This window comes from Cyrtonyx montezumae, unplaced genomic scaffold (genome assembly GCF_038088225.1).
Source record: "Cyrtonyx montezumae isolate F1298 unplaced genomic scaffold, pur_monq_1.0 scaffold_10, whole genome shotgun sequence".
Lineage (NCBI taxonomy): Eukaryota > Metazoa > Chordata > Aves > Galliformes > Odontophoridae > Cyrtonyx > Cyrtonyx montezumae.
The window spans coordinates 56,224,654-56,247,805 of record NW_027071826.1 but is presented as its reverse complement, the minus strand read 5'-3'; positions in this window follow the sequence as shown (position 1 = coordinate 56,247,805).

Sequence of the window (23,152 nt, the reverse complement as noted above, 5' to 3'; positions counted from 1 at the left end):
ATATTAAGATGTATAATAGGTGTTAGCACTTTGTTCTTTCATTCTGCAGATCTTTCCAGTCTGTATATACAAGCTCTGCTCCAAAAGTGATGCCTCCTGTTTTATTCTGTTGTCCCACAACGTCAGAGGTGGATTTTGGTGGTATGGCAGTGGAAGTTGAACCTTCCCAGTAATATTTCTTTACATTTTGTTGCAATATGACAGATGGCATTGCAGGGCAACTCTTACAAAATGATGTCTGGCGTAGAAATGTGGAGGAAGCAAAGGTGTCGTTGAATTCCTCCATGCAGAAAAAAAATCAGACTCATAGACATTCATTGACACTTAATTTTCTCTCTATGGAAAGATTATTACCTTTTACTCTACAATGGTTTGTAGAGACCAGCCAGTGGATGTGAGCACAGTGTGGCAGTGGGTGGTGCATTTCAGCAGTGGCAACAGCGACCTCAGTTCACCTCTGCTGGTGCTGATTTTTACAAGCACAGTGTGTAGGCTCTTGTTCATCACTGGCAAAAATGCATAACTAATGGTGGTGATTGTGTTGAAAAATAGTGTTTTGTAACTGAGAATTTGCTCTATCTAATAGTATTGTAGTGCTCTTTGTACCTGTTGTAGTTTCCATGGAAATAAACAGCAGGCATTACTTTCAGAACAGCCTACATATAAACTTATTACAGGTTTTGTGGCTTTTTGATGTTATCCAAAGGTCAACCTTGATGCTATTTCTGTTTCTGGGATGGCCTTGAATTGTATTCTGAGGTTGACCTTTGATAGAGTGACTGCAGCAAAAAACAGTGGCATTCCACTTCATTTATAAAACTTTTCTGGATCCTAATATTGGATGTGACAAGTATATTAATTAACTCCAGGTTTTTCAAAAATTTCCAAAAGAATACAATAATCAACTTTTGGAAGTGTGAGGAGGAAAGATTTAAAAGAAATTTCAACACTGAAGAGCTAGTCTTCTATATCTCCCTAGAAATGTGCTGCTTGATAACACTGCAACACATTTTATCATCAGTACTTCGTGGTTTCAACAGGTATACAAATTATTAATGTATTTCTTCCCTTCTATAGAACAGATGTGCTCTAAAGTAAATAAGAATATTATCTCCATTCCTGCTCACAAAAATTGAACAGGCTGTTTCAATTTAGTGCTTACTGGAAATTAAAATGGATGATACTTGTTGTGATATCTCTTAGAACTTATCTTAATAATTGCTGACATGCAAAAGCAGGAGCTGGTTTTGTCCCGTTGATAATCTTGACCCTGTAAGTATTGGCACATTCATGTTTCAAGTATTCTTCAAGAAGCCCAAGAGTATCTTTGTTCAATTTAAGGAAACTGTATGTATGTATGTGCTGAAAGCAGACAGATGTAAGTGTACATGTTTGAATAATTAGGGTCTGTATTTCCAGTATCACATATGCACATCAGTTTTGGAATGTCACTGATCCACAGCAGTAACAGCCTAAATTTTCTTAAGTCTTTGACTGCTCTTGCTCACTCATTTACTTTCTGAGGGGTAATTAGAGATTTGCTCAATCAAGTTCTTCACAGCAGTTTTTATACAGTTATTTAATATAATGCTTGTTTGTATCTGTAACAAATAGTCCCTACTTCTCCTGCAGATGCACAGTGCACAGCTTTTCCTGTGTTCACACGAGCTCACTAAATCCAAATTCGTTCTGTGAAGAAAACTTCAAATGCACCTGCCAAGACAAACTTTATTTCTGTTTTTATATTTGTAAAAGGTAATAATCTTTCCATAGAGAGAAAAGTAGAAACTTCAGAAAACAGAACCTGTAGGAATTGTTATCATTTCCTAGGGGGAAACCTCCCCTCACTGAAGAGGCAAAATTCCAACCCTGCAGGTAAACCTCGTGTTCCCCTGGACGTATGTTGTCAGAAAAACACTTCACCATCCTTAGGTCTCTCTCTTAAGACTTTCAGTTCAGAGGACATGTTAGAATTGTGGCTGAGGGGAAAAAAAATGGAACATCACTCTACTCTGATAATGCTTACAGTCATTATCACTGATATTTGGAACAGTTTGAGAACTGTTTTATGCTACATTTGAGGTAAGAGTTAAAAGAGAATTAGATATTTTTTTTCTTCTTTCTTCCAGTGGAACAGAAACATAGAACTTGAGTCCATCTTTTATTATCTGAGTTTACTTCAGCTTTGTGCTTATTTGTGCTAAGCTATTTTATTAGAAGACTTACAAATATGTATTAGTGCTACATTTTTACTTAGCAAATTATTTATTATTTTTAGCTACTTATTTTAAATAGCAACATTTCCATTTTGGCTTCATATTAAGATAAAACATTAAATCCTTGCCAGACTTCTGAAAATGAATCTTTTTGTCTTTGTTTACTCTCAGCTGGGGAGCAGTGTACAGGACTCCCAAAAATGTCTGTTGTACAGACTAACATACAATTCATATCTTATCCAGGACTGATGAAACTAGTTGTTTCATACAATAGACAAACAGTATGTCCATTTTGATAGCAGTACCATGAGACTAATGCTAATGAAGAATTATTTTGCTTTGTATCGTATTTTTGTTTTCCAATTTTTGAAGCTCATGATCTTGAATTTTCTTTGTGGTGTGCTGTTACTATTTCATTAATTTTATGAGTGTGCCATAACTTCGTATCCTCAAAAGATTGAAAAGCAATATTGAGTACTTTATTCCATAAAAGATTTGGAAATGGATAAAAGTCAAGCATGTAACAAAACAAATTGATGCTCCTTTATCAGGAGCATATGTTTGTACCATATTTGCATAAAATAAGATTTTAGAATGTAATTCTGACACTGTAATTTTTTACATAATGTGCCTCGATGCAAAGTTATTAACTTATAAAAATCAGGTGTGTTAATAAGTAATTTAAATATTTAGGTGTGGATAAGATTGACTACTCATATAAAATAGACAGTTTATTCCAGATTATCAAGTACAGAACAGTGACTGATAACCCATACAGCAAAAAGTAGTTATCTACCTCTATTTATCTAGAATCTTCTTTGTAGTTAATTGAATTGAATATGGATTTGTAAAGAGCTTCTCATTTCATCCTAAAGGAAATTTAAAGATAGGTTTGCTGAATTGCAGTTCAGTGGTGCTTATCTGTTTTCCTTGTCCCTGAGTGCCTCAGATGTAGATACCTAAAGCAAACTAAGTTGAACCCTAAAGCAAACTAAGTTGAACTTTACTGCCATGGCTGCTCCAAACTCAACCATGGACAAAACAGCTCTGACCTTCAGCTCACGTCTGACTTGTCCATGAAGGAAGTGAAATATTTTTTGTTAGAGAGTCTTTACACTGTAGTTAGCCACTATCATCACTGCACTGTGAACTAATAGCTTTGACTAAATTCCTGATCTGACTTGTTAAAGCGAGCAGACACCACTTGAATATTTACTTCCCTTTCTTGGTAGAATATAAGAAGGATGCGTAAAGAAACTGATTTGAAGACTTGAGTTTCACATGACATCATTGGGACAACAGAATAGTAATATGCTTAACAATGTTATATAATAGTAGTCAACTTAAAACGTGTTCGTTCATGATGCATCATTATTTAAATTTTACCTGGGATCTAATATCACAAATCCATAAGGTCAAGTGCATTTGAATGTTGATAAGGCCAATGTGTATTGTGAGAACAACAGGAATAGCTAATACAAGCTTAAACCAGAAATTGTGCTTATTATATAGACATATACTGTCTTTGGTATTAGAAAGCAGGATGAAAGAATCCAACATTTACATGTCTGGAATGAGCACTGTTATAATTTATAATGTGGTATCTTCAAGAGGCAGTTTTCAAAGTTAAATTCAGAGTAAAGGTGCCAGATATATTTCAGTTTCTGGAATCTGGAAGTTCAGTGAGGTAAGAGAAATGCTAAGAGGATTATGCTAAGAGACAAAAGGCTCAGATGCTTGTTCCTGGATGTATGTACTTTAAAAATGTCTTCAGGTTTAGGTATTAGAGCTGAGCCCCTGGCTGTTACTGTTAATCTTTTATTGCCAAGTAAGACCCTTCCAGCAGAGCGGAATACAGGATGTATAATCCTTGCACATAAGCCTTGGATTGCAGCTAACCTAGGCAATTATAACCTGTTGTTCTTTTATTGCTGTTGAGAAAGATCAGCTATAAACCAGCGAGTTGAGATATATGACTCTCAAATGATATCACTCTCAGCATTTTATCAACTCCTTTTTGGTTTGTGTTTGTTCTTAGGTAGGGAAGGGTAAAGGAGTTCAGTTTTTGATTTATTTATTTTTTGTAAGTGTTTTTTGCTCATATAGAATTTCTATTTTTCTCTAAAATTTTAGAGGAGTTATTTTGTATTCTAGGTTCTTATCCTTCACAGAACATGAAGTACAATAACTTTATCTGTAAAGGCTACTCTATTCTTTCATTTAAGACATTTTTTCAGTGATTTATGAACATTTCAAGTCTAAGTGCACTTTTGCACGTCGCATATAATCACTGGTCATGGCATTTTGAACATAAGAATATAGCATGAAAATAGAGACTTACTTACAAATCATGAAGAATTCTGAACATGCCATTTATTATGTAGGTTTTTAATTAGGTAGATTACTCTCTAGTTTGTATTTTCAGGTTTTCTAAGTTATTAAAGGACAATTTGTTTTCTTTAAGCATGCATAAGAAAAAAACCTGTCTAACAGTGTAATTAAAGTACCTGGTCTGTAATATAAGTTATGTACTTTTTGTGTAGGACAACAAAACATTCAGTGTAATTTTCTAATGCTGCATACAAACTTAACAAATACTTCCAGCTTTCTTTGCAACTCTGTGCTCTAGCTCAGTTAGTTCTCATCTCAAGTGAAAAACCAGAAGTACTCAAAAACAGAGGTAGCAATCACTGTTTTTTTCTATAGTTTCTTCTTGTTATGCATTCTTTGAACACTTAAAGTGACCTAAGAGGAGCTTGCTTCTGACACTTGAAGTACCATCACAGCCATAATGTCTGTATTCCTGGGAGGTGGTCTGTGATAACAGCTAAATGAAATACTGAAAGTTTAATACCTTTAACCTAAAAATAATTAATTAGTGCTAATAACTTTCACAGATTTTTCTTTTTAAATGGGTCAGTGCAACTCTTCTGTTTAACACGTGTACACACAGAAAAATACTTCTCCTTTGCAAATTCAAAGTGCAATTTTTATCAATTGATACCCTTTGACTTCTATAACAAGGCAAAATCGGAAGTATTCGAGCATTAATTAATTTTGATATATTTAGACTAGTCTAAATTGCATTGTATATTTGCCACTGAGAAAATGAAGATGGCAGCTCCTAGAGAAGATATAATTGGAAGCTACTAGTACCATTAGTGTTATGGTCTCTGGCTAATACATGACCAACCACTAGTAGATATCTTACCTACAGTCTGTAATGCTTCCTTCTGTAACAGTGTGAAGAAAGCAACCATCAATATAAGACACGGTGTAATGCAACAGGACCTGCAGCAATGTGACAGATGTAAAAAAGAAATAAGGAAATGGAACACTCAGCTGTCTCTGAGAATCTAAACTCTCAAGAAAAGACACCACAACAGAGGGACCTTCTTCAGGAGAGCTTTCCTTAGTGGCAGTCAGCCCTTAAGTGAGGTCTAAGAGGAGTGCAACCTGACTCCAGCCCTTCCCAACTGCAAGGTGAATTGCTTTCACCTGTGCTCCCAGGGCTGACCTGGTCTTTTCTCCAGGTGCTCAAGCAGTGGTTCAGGCTGTGACTCAGCAGTTGCTACATATAAGGATATCTGACTTGGGTTTGTAGATTTTTTGAGTAAGTTATTTCTTTCTTATATTTCTCAGATTTTGTTATGAAGGCTTAATTTCCATCAAGGTTTTGGAATGTCTGTTTTAGTTGGTGAGTTGGCTTTTGTTTGCTTATATTTTTGGTTTTTGTTGTGTTGGTTTTTTTTCTTTCCCCCGAGGTAGAAATTTTCCTTCTGTCTATATTTGTGTTTTCAGTTATATTGTTTAATTTCTTAAGATGGTACAGTGAAGCATCTTTTAGAACAGCTTCTTTGTGATAGCGTGGATGCTTTTAATGAAAAGTTGCTATTTATTGAAAGGGCTCTGATCTTCCTTGCGTTACAAGATGGTGGGAACTGTAATATTTTTGTTCCCAACATGTGTGGACTAGGAAATATGAAGAGCAGTGCTCTAGATGTTTGTGTTGAGTTGTAGAAGGTTTGAAAGTGCACATGGAAGGATAACACAGAAAGCTGATTCTTTTTTTGTTGCTTGTACTCTCACTAAATTTTAATTACTTCCTTTATGATAAGTACAGTGTCTGTCTTTGGTACTACTTCATAGCTGAAAAGCCTAGATTCATTTGATTTCCATGTAGAATTTATCTATTTATTTATTTATTTTAATGTGGGAATCAATGGCGTGTAGCAACAATAAACTCTTGAACTAAAACATGAATAATTTACTATAACGTATATACATTTCTTAGTTTAACTGATAGGAGTTGATCCCTTTAAAAAACAAAACAACAAAAACCTGTCAGTGTTTGCAGTGTACCAAGCCTCTGTGAGGAAATAATCATCTTACAATGCTTCCAGCTTAAATAAACTTGTGGGTTTTTTTATTTAAATAAAAATATTGTGAAGAGCTCTGAGCAGAGAAACACTCAAGGAGGGAGAGTGCTGGGGAAGTTGTGTGTCTTTGTTTGGTTTTTTTGTTTGTTTTTTCCAGTTCCCTGATCAGGAGGCATAGAAGACTTTGTGCTTGCAGGGAATTATAGCACCTAAGCCTTGTGGTTGTGAAAGCGTGAGCTGATGACAGAAAGCAGTCGTAGGAAAAGTAAAGAACCTTTAGTCTTTCATTGAAAAAGGCATGGTTGAATATAATGTTTTAATTAATACAGTAATTGGCACTAGGATGGTCACAGTTCTTACAAATGCCCTATAAATTCTTATAAGAAATAGAGAAAGTACTTAATATAAAATCTCTTCACCCCACAGAAAAAAAAAGCCAACATCCCAAGCTCACCAACACTAAAAGCAAACCAACTAACCAAATAAACAAAACTAGACATAACCTATCTGAGAGTAGCTGTATTACCATTCTTATCTTAAATTCCTTACATTAAAAATATGCTTTTCCAACTGTTCAGGTATCACATGATGTTGCTGATCTCAGTGGGCATACTTAGAGTATAAGTTAGTACAAGTTGGATTTTATTCCAAACTTCTATTCCAATAATCTCTTTGTCAAAATGATGATTTTATTATAGTTCCGTGCTCTATAAGTCAGCTCTATATTCCCCATGCATTTCATTGGAAAACAAAATACAGATTATTTTTTTAGATGCAATTTAGATTACTGAAAAAAAAAAAACCCAAACAGAAGTGGCAGTTTCTCTTAATTTCTAGTTCAAAATTTTCCTAGCTAGCAAAAGGATTTTTTTACTTAATTTTTGTAGAAATTCTACCAATAAACTCTATGGGCTTCTATTAAGCTCATAAAAGTATACAAAAAACACAGTATTAATGATATACTTAGCATCTGTGTGGTTTTGTTCTTGTTGTTTTTTTAAAAAAATATTTTCTTTTATTATTTTTTCTGTACCTTTGCACTGCAGGTCTGCTTGAAAGATTTACTGTTAGAAACTTTTGCTATATGTGTACTTGCTCTGTACATCAAAGAGCAGAATCAGAAAGACGGTTGTAAACTTGAATGAATCCAGTGGAAGCCACTAAAATGGTTAGAGGCTGCAGGAAGTTCCCAATGAGGAGAGGCTGTGACAAATGACCTTGTTTAGCCTGAAGAAGAGAGAACTTTGGAGACACCTATTAACAGTCTTCTGATATCTGTAAGGTATCTCTTTAAGGTGAGAGAATGACAGTGATCATAGAGTTATAGGTTTAACAGTAGAAGAGGAAAAAGATCCCTTTAAAATGATTAAGTGTTGAAACAGGATGACAAAATGGGTTGTAAAATCTGCAAAGATGGAGAGTCTCAATGGACTAAGCCCTGAAGAGCTAGGTTTGAATTCAGTGTTGACCCAGCTTTGATGTTGGAGCAGATGGACTTCCAAGGCCCCCTCCAAGAGATGTGATTCTGTGACTTACTCTTTCGTTTTGGTCACCAAAGCCTAATTAGTGAAATGAATTTTTTAGAAATCATGGAGTTGATTTGATTTATTATTATTATTTTTCTATACTGTGTTTTTTCTACTCTGCTGCAATGAGGCGAATTTGAGTAAAACAGTTCCTTGTAGCATATCTTTAATTACTGGACTGCCTTGGTGCTTCTAGTTGAGAATTCTCTCCATTTTTCTGTTCTCTCAACTGACAGCAGAGGGAGCATATTCAAATGTGAGTTTGTAGTCAAATTTTGTGTTGAAGGACGGAGACTAGATCTTTGATACAGATATTGGCTGGCACAGAGCACTGATTCTATCCTGTGGTAGAGAGATCCTGTTGAAGACAAAGGAAACTGGAAAAACTGCTAGTACTGTTGTCCTGTTTTGACTCATCCTTGCTGACAACATAGAATAATCTGGTGGCATAAGTGGCAACTGCAGACTTTCCAAACTTATTCCCAAAGAGGAAAAAAATCCTGCTTTTGTCACTCTGCTGTGCACTTTAATGGAAACAAGTCTATTTGACCTTTTAAAGCTTTGAAATGTGTTAGAATATGTATGTGTGAAATCACAACCACTTGGACTAAGTAAATTAGAATATATATATTGTGAAAAATATATAGTATTTCAATATCACTTTGGTATAGTTATGCAATATGCCTTTAAAAAGCTTATTACATACCGTATATTATTAAGGCCTTGCTTTGCCCACAGTCATGTGCTGGAGTCTTGTTACTGGTGGTCTGAACTGCTTCCACTACGTTATCGTAGTTGTGAAGCTTCACCTCTTGCTGAATGTAATAACTTGTTGAATGCCAAATTAGCCCTATGGAGTTCAAGTCTAAGGTCCTGCAACAGCAGAGCAGTTCCAAGCTCATCAAGTTGATTAGCGTATTGATAACTTTATTGCTAAGTGTAAACTACTTCTGTGGTGCAGATTCATCTGAATGGAGATAGTGATATTATCAGTAGCACGTCATTCACTCAGCAGAAGGAGCATTTACCCAATTACCTGTTTTAGCTTGGGATAATATTATATCAGCTATTATTTTGAGATTTGATTTCTGTCAAGAATTACAGGACAAATGAAATCGCTCATTCTGGGTGTTCATATTTTAAGTAAATTCTGTATTAATGTGAATTTTTTCATTGTGTAGTTGAATTCATTGGTTCAGTTAATTGTGCTACTTAAAGATCAAATTATTTCTGGTATATTTAAGTTGAAGCCTCCTTGTTCACTTCACATAACTGAGACTATCCAAAGTCCATTCCTGAAAGCTGTTTATGCCTTATCTAAATTTATTATTTTTAGTTAAAATTTTCTTATGAGTTATGGGAGAGATTCAAAGCACAGTTGAATTAAAAAGGAGATGGATTATTTTTGAATAATCCTATCAAATCTGGATGTTGTTTAGGTGTTTGGGTTGACCTAAGCTGAATCTTCTTTATTTGCTTCAAGGAAATAAGCATTTCCTGAAGTGTCAAATTCTGCTATGTGGCAAAAATAAACCAAACATATTTTAACTGAATGTTGGTTGTATTATAAATGTGAGTAACACAAGTCTTGTTTCAGCTCCAAGAAATATGCTATACTATGCCTCAATTCATCATGCAGCTATGTTATCTTTATGACATTTGTGTAGGGACACATGGTCTTTGTATAATGTAGTTCTAATATTTGTTGTTTAAAAAACTATTTTTTTAATTTTTTTTTCTTTCAATTCACACATCTCCCTTTGCATCTGAGTATTCTGGTTCGTGTCATTTTTGCATTACAAAAATGAGTTGGGAAAAGTCATCTACATAGGATGTACAAGAATGGAAGTCGAGGTTGAAGTACAAATAGGGCAGTGTGTAAACTCCTTCAAATCCTCCTAAAAATACTTTTGTATGAAAAGCTTATTAGACTGGGATTTTGTTATGCTCTTTTTGCATTTCTGTGGCAGTCAGACTAGCAATTCAAGTAAAACAGCCGTTCTCACGATGCTTCCATTTCTGGCCTCAGGTAGTGGGACAGAATGCAATGCCTATGATATTTCCTATACAGAACTTAGGAAAATTTTCAGTCAGATTTTGGGGTATGCTACTGAAATATTAATTTTCATGCTTAAGTGAGCTAAGTAATATTTTAATTATGTTCTACAGTACACAGGCTATACTTCTGTTATTTTTTTTTATCTCTTGCTGTTCTGTAGTATTGTCATCTGAAGCACTTTCGGATGCTAACCTGTGCTAATACAGTAGATTCTTCCTAGAAATGATAAAGCATTTTTGCAGATCGATAATTTTACAAGAATACCTCCTAATCAGTCTGTCAGAAGGATTATCTATGGTTGTGCAGAAGGACATACAAGTGGAAAGCATGTGTAAAATACATACAGAAAACCTATCAATATTCCCACATCTGTGAAGTGTGGTACAAGAATCTCTCAGTAGCATTTTCAATTACGGCTTTTAAAGTAGGGCTCAAATTTGCAATGAGATGTCGACAATTTCTTTTACAGAATTATTTCCTCTCTCATGTTTTCTTATACCTCCAGGTCTAGTATAGTGAAATATTGACAATAAGGTACTTGAGAAATGCTACTGAAATGTGCTCATGGTTATTTTAAAATGGACTTTAAATCAATGACTGAAAATATTTTTTCATTATAACAGAGCTTTAAGTGATCAGCTTCTGTAGTGAGTGCATGCATGAGAAGCAAAAGCAATTCAAATAGGACTTGTGGTATGTTTAACTAGCATTGTTTCAGACTTGGAGTAAAACTTTATAGCGGCTCAAAGCTATAGATTCGTTGCAATCTTTGCAGTTCACTGAACTTTTTTCTGTGCATACATATTTCAAGTAAACTCTGTAGTTATAAGTATAACAAGTGACACGTTATGGACCCTAAATCGTTGCACTGTGAAATATGCACAGGAAAAGGACAAATGAAGATATCAAGGGTCTGTTCCATTTTGCACTGAACTGTAAAATGCCACCCTTGTGCAGAAGATCACTGGTTCTGAGCAGGGCTCATTGACTGCTAACTTGTGGATAGTGTTTCACTTTCTGCAACTGTTAATATCCTGGGTTATCCAGGCATAATGACCTCTCTATTTGTGACACATTGTTGAATTTTCTGGTTCTTTAAACTTATTCAAACCTTTTTTTTTTTCTCTCTCCCTTTTCTTCTTCTTCTTCTTTTCTTTTTTTTTTCCTGTCCTTTTTTTCTTTTTCTTCATTCATTGGAAAGCTGAAATGATACTGAATTGAGCTGTAATACAGAGCTGCTGGTCAGCCTGTTACAGTTGGAATGAGTGGTGACACATCTCAAAATATAAACAAAAGTAGACAGAAGAGGTATTTTACATCTTCATTAGACTTTCTATTGGTAATGCTCTTTAGAAATTTTGGAATGTAGTGGAAAAATTGCAGGTATTGTTTGATTTCAGTAGCTGTTATATACTTAGTAGTCTGCTTTATAACAAGTCATGGTGCAGCTGACATTTAATATTCAAATAATGACTGGCACCAACTTCCAATCGCAATACCTTATACATTAAATATTTTAAATGGTGATGAAGCTTTATACGCTTCAAGAATGTTGACACTTTAATGTATGCAAAGCAAAAGGCAACGCACGTAGTTTACAACTTTTGATTTCTGGGTTTGAATTCTTCCTGCGACCTTGTAAGAATCTGAAGTTAGGGAAAGTGTACCACCAGGATGTGAAGGTCCTGAAAGTGCCCAGAGAGGCACCTAAGCTGCTGGCAGGGCTCAAGGCACGTGCTGCAAGGAGAGGCTGAGGGCACTGCTGTTGCACAGCCTGGAGAATAGGAGAGTGAGAGATGCTTGGCCTTTTTTCACTTCATCTAAGAAACAAGATATTACAACTTCTTGGTGATATATGTGCTATATTTCATAAGGGAATCACTGATATGAAAATGACTAGTAATCCTGAGTCAAGCTGACTCATTTATAACACTGAGAAAAAGACTACTAGAGGTCAAAGAGGTCTCTGGAGAGCTGGCAAAGCTGGGGACTTAAAAACTACAAATGGCATTTGATGAGCTTATTATTAAATGGTTCTAAATGTTATCAAATTACTGTATGCCAAGGCTGTCATGGTTGGTGGCCTGTTACAAGGGTGCTGAAGGGCTCCAGCAGATCAGGAGCATCAGTTCTCAAACTTCTTTGGAGGATACAGCACTTGCTGTAAAGAGTATGCTTATTCACTCCCAAGTACATCGAACCAAATGTGTAGTGAAGGAAACATCTGCAAGCTTACTGAATTTCAAGGTCTGATTATTGTTTCTGGTGCTAACAGTAACTTTCACTGGACTTCAAAATGAAGTTTGGGTGAGAAGAGCTAACCTGAGACAATGTCACTTAACTCAGTGAACAACTGAAAGGGCGAAAAATGGTTATTCTCTGTAGACTAAAGATGTGTGAAATAGTTGATAAAGGATACTACTATTTGTATCAATAATTTTCTTACTGCCTACCTCCATCTAGGGATCCTATTTTCATCTTTAAAACTAAGCTTATAAATTTTTGTGTGAAAATGATCCCCTTTCTAATGTTATGGTTTACATCCACGTTCTGTACAACAAATGCAACAACACTGATGTATAAGCAGGTTTTATTAGGAGTTAATGGCTGAAGGTGGGACTTCTAAAATTAATGGACTTAAAGCAACCACTGGTTCTTCTAAGCACAGTCAGCATCTTTTGTTTGATCTAACATTCTTAGTTCTCTAAGTTTTGAGGTAGAATAGTATAAGATTTCAGTTGTACATACTTTTATTAAACTTTTGCTTGTATTACTCATTAAATACATAGATATCAATAATTATTTAATTTTATAAGTACAGCTATGTAATGTCATAAAAAAGCCCACCCCAAACCTAAAGTTCAAACTACACTTGCAAAAGGAAATACCATTTAAAGCTTTTCACAACCCTTTTTCCACACTGAAAAAACAAGTTTGCTCTTTTGAACGATTATTTGCTTTATCACATCTATAAACAGGCCATAAAAGAGCAATAAACTTTTTTTTAGCTGGAGGTAAGAGCATCCTGAAGTGAAGAATGAGTTCTCTGTGGTGTGGTGAGATTATACAAATAAAAGGGTAGCTTAAATTTAGATATTGGTGATGTTCCATGTACTTCAAGAGCCTTAATTTAATCCACTTGTTGTCTTTCTGTGTATTTCCTATAAAAGCACTGTTAGAGGCTTTGGCAGTGCAGAAGGAAAAGTTCTCTTAATAGATGGTATCTATTAACTTGTTCAGCATGAGAGATCATTTGCTAAGATGGATAAGATCCCAGTGGCATAGCTCTGAGGGTCACTGTGCCTTTATGCCTGCGCATCACAGAAAAGATGTGATGGCATAGGATAGGGTGAATGTTTTACTAGACCATTGGGCACATTGATTTTTATTTTCATGGATATGTAGATCAAATTGAAATAACCTAAAGGGGCTGATGTGATACCCTGGGAGTGTTACAGATGTCAAGATTTGTAGTAAGTCTGCATATTTCTAGTTCTTGGTACTCCCTGTAGAAAAATAGCATGGGGTGTCATTGAAATCTGTCACTTACTGACTTAAGCGAAAAATAAACCCTATTTCTGCTAGACATGTCCCAGATGAGTAAGACTGTGTACTGAACCTAGTTTTGACTTATTTACAGTTAAAGTAAGTGTTATACAAGTCAGACATGCATGATCCTAGCAGGCTGATATAACCTCAAGCGCCTGTCTGTATGCTGGAATGTAAAGAATTCTTTCTTGCCTGCTGTAGGATGAGACTTCAGAAATATGGTTTTTGTAGACACCCTGAAACTACCAAGCAGAATTATCTTCTAGTTCAAGACTTGATAACTTTGCATTTATTTAACCAGCATCTGTTCAACTGTTATGTTAAAAATGAATAATTATTACTAATGATAAACTATCCAGAGCTCTAAGAAATGTCAAAATTAAAAATGAGTGTATAAATTTGAACCTAAACTAAGTAAAAGTTATTTGAAATTGTGACTTTTGAATTTCCTGGGAATGCTATTCTTTAAAGGGATTTAAAGATTTTTATTTATTTATTTTTCCCCTAAGGCTCTGAGTAAATTGTTATATGCATTATTTAAATTGCAGAGAAAGTAGAAATATAAACTATTTTAAGCATCGGTATCATTGTTTGTTTCTGGTTTATGGATTACCTTTCAATTAATTAATTTATTTTAAGCTGTATTTAGTTTTAGAAATCTATCAGAATTACTTAGGATAGAAGAAATCTTTACATGGTATTTACTTTAGCCATTCTACATGTAACAGTGGAAGTTAAAGTTTTACAACAATCTGATTTTTTCAGCTAATATATAAAATTGTAATTTGAAGTTTATTGTAGCATCGCATGCCAGGTTGACAGGGAGAGAACAGTTCTTGTAGTAGTTAAAGGAATACAAACTAATCATTTCTCCTTGTTAGCAGATACTATTCCCAGTTTTTACATCTGGTACACAAGAGGAGTTCAGGTACTCTTGGATAGGTCAAGAGAGGTAATGGTGATTGAAAAGAGTTCACAAGAAATGAATCAGGGAGAACTGATTGATTACATGGCTTTAGTTATGAACTGATGTTAAACAGTTTTAATTGATATCAATAGGTAAAAATTTGCACCCTAAGCCCAGGTTTGTGCTGCCATTGAGGAAAAACTTTACAAAGCTTTTGCGATCCAATAGCTTAGACTTTCAATGTTCCATATGTTTTCTGTAGAGTATTAGAAACTACTAGGCAATTCTGAGGTTGGAAATCAGGTTTGGATGATTATTCCTGGGAAATGCAATACTTTTCTGATGTATTCGTGTAGTACATTCATGATTACATCTAGCAAAATTACATGTTAAATTTGTGTGTACATGAAGATGTATGTATGATATAAAAGAAGTAAAATAGAGCTTCACAAGTGACAGGCAAGGTTTCAGTTCATTCAGGAGTGTAAAATGCTTTTGTACTGTAAAACCATACAGTGTACAAACATTTTAGCAAAATAAGAAATTAGATTGAAGCCTGAAGTTACACTCATAAAAGTAATTTGTAATAATGATGTTTATAAACTATTCATCCTTGAATTCTCCTACAGTGATATTGAGTCAAAGAAAATTGTTCAGAGAACAAATGGCATTAAAATGGAGGCAGGAGACACCCCTTAGTTTTCAGATCAGCTGCGGAAGCAGCTCTGGGTAACAGAGTTGCAATCAGAGATTCCTGGCTCAACTCAAGTTACTTCAAAGCTGGCAGAATTGACCAAGTTGCTTTTAAACGTTTGAGGACAATGGAAAATCATCCAAAGTTTTCTTTAGATCATTGCTCTGTAACGCACAGAATAGTATACACTGAGGTGTTTATTCAAAAATAGTGCACAGGTCTTTACATTTTTAAATTATCATGTACTACTGATGCAGATATGGATTTCCAATTATGGCTCTGAAAGTTCATATAATACACTTCATTATCCTGCTACTGCTTTCCAAAATTTAGAATATACAGCTATGTTTGTGGTGATTAGCTCTATAAGAATTTCCTTAAGCTTTTTGTATGTATATTTTTAAAATTTTCTTGTAAACAGGGGCCTATTACCACCTGTAGATTGAGCCACATAGCAGTGAAACTGATTTTGCTTCATTAACTGGATTTTCTTCTTGAGTAGTAGTAGTGTTTGGAACTGAGTCTGTCCAGGATATCAGGTAAAATCATTTAGGTCTACTCTGAGTTTATATCCTGTTAATTAAGAGAATCTCATTCATGGCTGAGTTCATTAAGTATGGTATTGGAAAAAAAAATTAATTCCATCTTGTAAAGTGAAGGCAGTCGTTCAATGACAACGAACTTGCCTGGAATGCCCATTGCACTTGTTTAACCTAATTAGCACAGCCTCTCATTGTCTTAAATGTTATCCTGACACACTGATTGGGTTTACTTGAGGCAGAACAATATGATAGATACAAGCTGCTGAATCATATTTCTGCAGCACAGAATGAAAGAAAGAAAAAAGACTTTCTAAAATCTTCTCTTTCCTAGTGAACGTTGTTAGGAACTCCATTTTAAAAAGCAAGTATCATTGGTGTTATATGTAGAGAAAACTCTTAGAGTTGAGTTACCTTATTCTCATTGAGTTTGCATTGCTATGAAAATAAGTACATTCTTTTTCACTTCAAAATGTCTTAATGTGTGATGCATATGTTGTTTCTTCTGTGCAATGGCAGAAACTGCTATTTCTTTTTCATATCTTCACTGTTAGGTGCTTATTTGTGGTGTTTTCGTAAATCAATCTTTTTTTTTTCCCTCCCCCGGTGAAATCATCCTATTTGAAGTGTAAATACCAATTTTTCTGCTAATGTATTTTTCTGTTTTCATATAATGAGATGTAACTCTTGGAGTTACTCATTCTGTAAAGACAAGTAGCCTTTATCAGCAGCAGGTTTGGGATAGAATGTCTCCATCTCCTGTAAGCTGTGGTGTTTTCTTTGCATTTGGTAAATAGCATATCTCAATATGTGTTTGTTTTTTTTGACTTTTTTCTTTTGTACTGTATTCCATTTTTCCTTTGACAAAATATCATCGCTTCATCAATTCATGTTCATGAGTTTAGAAAAATTCTGTATTTATGAAATAAACATAAGCATAGCGTATTAAAACTTTTAAAATTAGTTGAGCCAGTTCCACAGTCAAAGCAGGTGCCTTAAAAACAACAAAAAATCTTTACATCCAGGTGTAAACAGATATGACAAACTTAGAAACCTTCTCCCTCTAAGAACTAAGAACTAAAAAATAATAATAACAATAACCCCAAATCATAACAGACATTTTTCAAAAAGTTGAGTTATTGTTTTGCTTACTTTTTATTGGTTTGTATTAGTTTAATATATATTGATTAAGAATAAATATATTTTCCTGGTAAATAAGTTACTGAGATCTTCCCTTCTATTTACTTCGGTCAGGTCAAATCTTAGAAGGACAACAAATATGGACTGTGTGAGCACTATGGTCTTCAGCATACAGTGTTTATAGAGAAGCTCCTTTTTATTTGTGTGTGTAGAGGTGGGGGTTGTCCTCAGCAGCTTGTTTGAATTCCTGTGTTTTGTAGGTCACCTGGCTCATATGTGGTGCTGTCACTAATGGAGAGTACCCGTGGATGTTGATGGAATTGTGGTAGAATATTCCCTGAAATATGTTGTGGCTTGTTTGTTTGTTTTTCTTTTTCAGCAGTCTTGTCCTCTTAAAAATAAATAAACAAAATTAAAGTTTGGATTGAATTAATGCAGCAGTGTTCATATCTAGTAATTAATGGCGATAGAGATTGTTTAAATGGTACATTTGTCTGACAATCTGAACGTGATCAACAGTTGGATATTTTAAAAATATTTACAGAAATGTTGGGAACATCTAGAGCTCTGGTAACATTGGGAAAAGCAAAGATTAAAACAAACTACACCTGTTCTATAGGAAGCCAAAGCAGTTTTCGATTTTCTCCTTTTCATCCTTTTATACGGACACTGGCTTCCACTCAGTTACTCACACAAGTTCATCAGTAAAAAAAATGGAGACCATCTTCCCATTCCATTGTCTGTTATCTGGAATTATTCTAGCATGTTTTGAAAACTCAACATAAAATACAGTTGTCAGCTGTACTATTCCTTGTTTCATTAAGCATACTGATTATTTACTTCTATCTTAATATTATTGTCACTTATATAAGGAAAGAAGTTCCTTAAGTTTCTGATGTTTAACAACTACAACACTTCAGTTCTAACCTGTATGTCTTTTGTGGGGGGAAAAAAATACTAATGGTTAGTGTTAGGGCTGCTTGAAGCATTTTCTACTTCTCTATGTATTTCCTATCACATTCAGTTTATCTGTAATGTCATGTTATTTTAAGTTGCAGCATATGTAGGCCAACAAAAACTGACATAAAGGAAAGCAGCAAAGTACAGTGTAATGATATGTGACACATCATTCCAACTGAGAAGGAAACTCACTTTCTTGGAATTAATACCTGATACTTACAGTGTATGCCATTAGTGTACACTCTCCTCTGTGAAATCAAGTTATAGTTAATTTTTTATATGAGAGAATACTATTTTGTACTGAAAAACAGCAAAATCATGAGGTAAAATTCTAAGATACTGATTCATGATTTCATTCTGATTTTGTTTTTCTTCCAAACTCCTGAAGCAAAATAATAATAATAATAATAACAAAAAAAATCTTCATTTTTCTCCCTGAAATGTTTCTTAGCCAAAAGTGTAATTGGTATCCTTCGCATTGTCATAACACTCCTTGAATGCTTTCTAATAGCTTTCTTTTATCATTTTGTTGCACAACTCTGCACCCAGTGCTTGAGGTATGACCACACAGTGCAGAGCAGAAGGGAGACATCCCCTCCTCTTGCGCTGTATCAGTGCTGTGCTTGATGCACTCCAGGTTATGGTTGGCCTTTTCCACTTCCACTGCTCACTGCTAGCTTAGGTTCAACCTCCATATGCTTTTATGTGGGGCTGCTCTCCAACCTTTTACCCCCCAGTATCCAAACTTTACCTCCATCCCATGTGTGTAACCCAGCACTTGCTCTTGTTAAACTGCACGTGGTTGGCAATTGCCAAACCCCCAGTTTGTTGAGCCCTCTCTGCCCCTCAGAAGGAAGCAATACCTCCTCCCAGATTAGTGCAGTCTGAAAACTCAGTATACGTTCGAGTCCTGCACCCAAATCACTGATGAAGACATTAAAGAGAGCAGAGCTTGAAATGTTTGATTAAGGTTGAGTTAGCTGCAAAATAATTTTTCTGTCCTAGGAAAGTTAGAGGCTTTTGTCACAATTTGCAACAATATTTGAACCCAATATTTAAGGAAATTGACTCTAACCTCACAGTTTGTGTAGCTGGGTCTGAAAACAGAAATATTAATCAAGGATTTGCATCAAAATTAAAATGCAGATGGAATCAAAGCAGCACAGAGAAGTTTCATAATATATATTCCCTATCTGAGGTGATAAACAACAGAAGAGTTAATATTATTGATTCCTAAGGAATGTTTTTCCTTGAGGAATAATAGCACCCCACTGTTAGTTGTACTCTTGCTGCTGTGCAGGGATTTATTTAGAAGGAAAATGTTATGCGTTCCTAAATTGAAAATATCTGCACTCATGGGAAAAATCTGGTAGAAGGCTACATGAAAAATGACACAACTGGACCTCAGTAAAACTGAGCTTTATTTTTAAGCATGTCTAGTAAAATTTCAGGCCAGAACATCAAAACAAAAGTACTGTATAAGAATACAGAAGAAGAATATATTAAGAAATATATATATAGAAGAAATATATATATTAAGAACATATTAAGAAATGAACAGAAAAGTTCCTCTCAGATCTTGAGAGTCCTTTTCAGTTTTGGCGTCCTGCTTTGCAGTTAACATTGGAAGTTTTACTCAATCAGTGGGATGTCCGTACAGAACTGACTTTGGAAAATGTTCAGATGCTTATATATTGTAATAATACCTGCCTTGTAAGTTAAGTTAATGTTGATATATTTCTGACTGATGGAACAGAAATGTATTTTTTATTACACTCGTGAGTCACTCCAGTCTTTAACAGTAGATGTGTTATAGGTTATGTGATAATAAACAAATTTCAATTTGTTAATGTTAAATACTTGAATACTTTGACAGTTATTAGTTTTGGTCTAATTTAATGTAGTTAATATCTATACAATTTATACACTAAAAATAATTCTGAAGCTTGCAGAACTTCAAGTTTGTAGTAAAAGTCAAAAATATTTTATGCCTTCCATCACGGAGAGAGAAGACTTGATCAACTGCTTGGATAAGAGTAGAGCCTGAGTAACTGCAGTGTTTGGAACATTTGGTCATGTAAATAAGGATCAGCAGAGTATTAAGAAGGCAAATGATTTAATTTACCAATTAATTTACCAAGTTGCATATATGATTTCAAAGCCATCATCAAGTTGGATTTTTTTTTTGTGCATGTGTGTATGATATGTTTTAATTTGGAATATACAATTTTAAATTCTTCTAATCTTTCATGAAAATGTCTACCTAAACATGTAACTTCTACTAAATTACATATGATTGTCTAAAGTTTGGGATACCATTTTTTTCTCTCCTTTAGTTTATAAGAATTCTTGTTTTGAGAGCTGCCAGTCTTTATTCATGAACTGATACGTAACAATCAAAGATATACATTTTTCACTTCAGTGCACATGAAAAGGTCATTATCTAGTTCTGCCTTTGAAACTTTGTGAAATGCAAAGTTATTTCACTAAAGAACTTCTGTAATATTTCCTACATTAATGACCACTTTTCCCATCATTCTGGGTGTTTAGATTGCTGTGATTCTGCTGGTAAAACTGATGTTTTTCTTCACAAGCCCTCTGCCTCTGTCCTTTCCTACAGGCTGACTCTGAGTTTGTTCTGACCTACCTAGAGGAACTAAATGAAAGAGGAGATGACCCAGACAAAAAACCGCATTCACCATTGGGCCTAGTCTTCAGTGCATCAGGAGATAGAATCGGCAGCTAGCTGAAGAGGTCACAGCATTAAGCCAGAGGCAGGTCAGAGAAAATCCTTTCAAAAACATGCTTTGCAAAGGGAAATATAAAGTGGAAATGAACTTATTTCTTCAAATAAATAAACTCATTTGATTTCTCGATTTATTAAAATATTTACATATTAGGCAAATAATAGTTTTAAAATGAGTTCTATATATATATTTGCATCTCAGATCAGTTTAAGAATATATTCTATATCGGCCAATTTTTCTTTTAAGTTTCTTATTTTCTATGTGGGAAAACTCACTAAGAAGGAAAGGAAACCAAATTCGCTCTGTAAGTTTGTTTCTGCATGCATCTTGACATAGCTGTTTGGATTTCTGACATTTTCTGTCAATCCACAGTCACACTTTGATAAGAAGACACACGTTTTTTTAATTTACAACATATAAATTGCATAGTTGTACTTCCATCTCTTAGGTTCTGCAAAAAAAATATCAGCAATCCCAAACAGAAACAACGTACAGGACCTTTGGACGCCCATTTAATGCCTGCAGATCCCCTAGGGGAGACTACACAGCTGACAGTGGCACTGGTGAGGAAACTAGAAGAGAAACATCCTAAGGCCTCAGCTCAAAGGTAAGCCACTGACAGAGCTGATATTTATTGTTCAATGACATTAGATGTTTTCCTTCAGTTTCATGTAAGATTGATTTCCTGGATATTATAGAAATATCTCAGTAACCCTCTGGCTGATAAGCAAACATGGATTTTGATGAAAATTAATGGAAAAGGGTGACATTTATGTGCATTTTTTTTAACAATTGATGTGTATAAGTTTGATAGTAATTGTGAAATTACATTTTATCTACAAACATCAACTCACAAAAATTCTAAGGAAATAGAACCTCTACCAACACTGTTACATGATTTGTTCAACAAGATTTAAATTGAAATGGTAAATACTTTAATAAAGTATTATATGACTTATAATATAAGCAGTGTACTTAATTACTTCTAGTTACAGCATGCAGAAAACTTTAACCTGGTTTCAGATTTTTTTAATAATAATAAAATGTGTTATCTATCAGTTATCCAAGGAATGGCTTTTGGTTAAATATTTTTGAGGGTTTTTTTTTTTTTTTAAGAAGAAAATACTTAAAAAAAAAGGAAGGCCATTAGACATCACTCACTCTTTGTAAGTTGAATTAAGTAATGTTATTACTGACAGTGAGTTGATAATAGCAATTTACAGCCAACTGAAAACTGGTGTTTGTTTATCTAGGATATTAGACATTGTCTTAGAAATATTACATTTAGATAACCCATAGATTGCTGCTGTGGTACTTGTTCAAAGACTGGAGCTTCTGGTATTTCTTTATGATGTTATCCAGCAAATATTTTGTCTTTGACTATCTAAAATAATTTTCAAATACTACAGAATGTATCTAACTTTAAAGCTTTGCTGAACATAGTTTCACGTTTAAAAAAAACAACTGTATTATGAAACTTAATTTTAAAAAAATATTGACTCTCAAAAGATGTTTTCTGCAATGTGAGGATTATGCAAGGTCATTTTTTCCAACAGTGTCTTGAGTTTGAATTGTTATGGTCTATATGAGTGATGTGATCTAGAGTAACTACGAAGTATATAATTTCATTTGAGTACAAGAGAATGAGTAAAATTTATATAACTGAGTATCCAGATATGTTTTTAGGCTCTGATAACAGTATTTAAGTATTGATCTAAAAATCTCTTCTTGGAAAACATAGACATTTGATTTAGAAGACTATCTACAGTCTTCTGAAGTCTAAATAATTTTTATTTACTGAACACTTGGCTTGGTATTTGCACATCTCTTCCCACCAACAGTGGATTCATGCAGTCTAAAGCATTTTTCTGAACTACAATTAAATATTACAGAAATATTATTCTGTAATACATATATTACAGAAATATTTATATTTATTGTCATTGTCAAAAACATTTGGCTTTAAATAGTAATGGTAACTAATACTAAATTTCTGCTGTTCACTCTGTTATGGGAGATATCTAGAGGCATAAAATCTCTTATGCTGATATTTTTCACTAGACAGTGATAGACTATATTTTGTAGCTTAATGTATACATTCAGTGCTTTTCTGGAAGTCAATATAAAAAATAAGCTGTTCAATTTCCACGTAGGAAATAAATTCCCCATTCTTACAGAGTATGGAACAGTGTCCTAAGTGAAAATGAAGTACACGCTGCATTAGTAGAGAAAACTATCTCCTTGTCCTAGGATATCCATTTCAAGAGTTGCTCCAGCTACGTGTCAATAAAACGAAGATTATGATCACTGCCCCTACTAAGATGGTGAAGTCTTTTTACAAATTCTTTTTAACTGCCCTGCTCAACACATTTGTCAAAGTGCCTCTAAGAGTAGAATCAGTTGCTCAAGCATAGTAGTTTAATGTGCTTTTAGGTG